Raw genomic sequence first — 1,760 nt, 5'->3', positions numbered from 1 at the left:
ATAATAAAATTTATTGTTTCTCAGCAAAAACAATTATGTAAATAAATTATATAATATAAACATATATATATATATAAATTGAGTAGCTCAATACATGAGAAAAAAAGAGAGCTCTTCAACATTTCTGCACCAGTCATATTACTCTATTGAAGCCCCAAGATGGCCTTACCCTCATGTTTTGTATCTAAATATCTCATACAGACTAAGAAAAATCTATTAGATCACCATATATAGTACTTGAGAACAAATACTTTGATAAACATTCAGGTGATATACATGTAAACAACAACACCACCACAATATCTTTATCTTCTTAGAAATTAAAATTCAATGGAAATTTAAAATCTCGGAAATTAAAATCTAATAAAGAGGCAATGGAAATTCAATGCAAAAGTCAAAGGCCATGGAGTTGGGATTCTGGTTTATTATCTATGCCTGTGTGTGTGTGTGTAGAGAGAGAGAGAGAGAGACAGAGTCATAGATATATCATATATACCTAGGCGCATATATATAATATATGCAGAATATAATAAAGTTTTCTAAAAATTTTATTAAAATGTTAACCAGGGCACAGAAACATTAATGAGCTAATAATAACCACCTTTAAAAGACTGATTATTTGGAGGATCTAGAGAAGTTTCAGCTTACTTCATGGCAGATGGAATTTTAGTGGTGTACCTCACCAGCCGCACTACAAAAGGAATAAACCTGTGATCCTGGAATTAGAATCCTGAGACCTGTCCACTCTGTCCACTTTTTCACTCCAATGCAAATTCTGCAGCATCCAGAAAAATAAGAAACTGCTAGTTTTAACATGAGAATTTTATTGTTTCAGAAAAACTATAAGGCTTCCACTTCTCTATCCTTGAATTACATATTCTATACCTACATAGATAGCCAAGGATTGCCATTCATTATAAACATACATTGATAGTGCAGAGGGCAGTGTCTGTCCCAATCCATGTTTCCTTGTCCTATCTTTGAATTAGCTCACCTGCAGTTTTAGTGGATAGTTACCAGCAAGGTGACAGTGTCTCTGTCTCTCTACTTCTTTGCTTCGATGCTTGCTTTGGCCATGCAGGCTTGGTCTGACCTGCAAGTCCAACTCAAAAGTGTAAGGGAGCTAAAGCTGCCAGGGTCAGTGTTTACCACCTGGGGGATGGGAGTCAATGGATAAATGACCTCAGACTCTCCAGGCTTGTCTAGAAAAGCTTGAATGTTTCTCAGAGAGTCCCTTGTGGTTTTTGAGTTCCAGTTGTTTAGAATGGTAAGCCACTCACCAATGTACTCTATTGTATTTTCTCTTCTCCTATTTCACTTTCACACTCCCTATCTGGAATCATCTCTCAAATAAACTACCTGCTTCCAAGTTGTTGTATCATGGTCTGGTCTAAGACAGACAGCCAGATTATGAGAGAGAAAGAGAGAAATGGAGAGACGAGAATTGTCTGTAAAATGGGGAGAAGTGCTAAGTTCCTATAATATCGTTCTAGATAACATGAAATAGATAGCGTTTAAGATGAGGTAAACACTATTTGCAAGCTTCCTAAGAAAAGTAGTTTTTATGTTCTTGGGCTCAGAATGCCATTTATAAGGAAAATGTTACTTGCACCAGAATTCAGCATATTGAATTCCATAAGGAAAGATCTGAGTATTAGCAGATTATAGACCCAGAACAGGACCTGTCCCAGAGCAATTATATCATTTATGAAATATGAACACTTAAATAAAAGAATAAGAAGCAAAATGAGATTTTTTTA

This window comes from Colobus angolensis, unplaced genomic scaffold (assembly GCF_000951035.1).
Source record: "Colobus angolensis palliatus isolate OR3802 unplaced genomic scaffold, Cang.pa_1.0 Scaffold17, whole genome shotgun sequence".
Classification (NCBI taxonomy): domain Eukaryota; kingdom Metazoa; phylum Chordata; class Mammalia; order Primates; family Cercopithecidae; genus Colobus; species Colobus angolensis.
The sequence above is the reverse complement of the archived record's forward strand: the minus strand, read 5'-3'. Positions refer to the sequence as shown.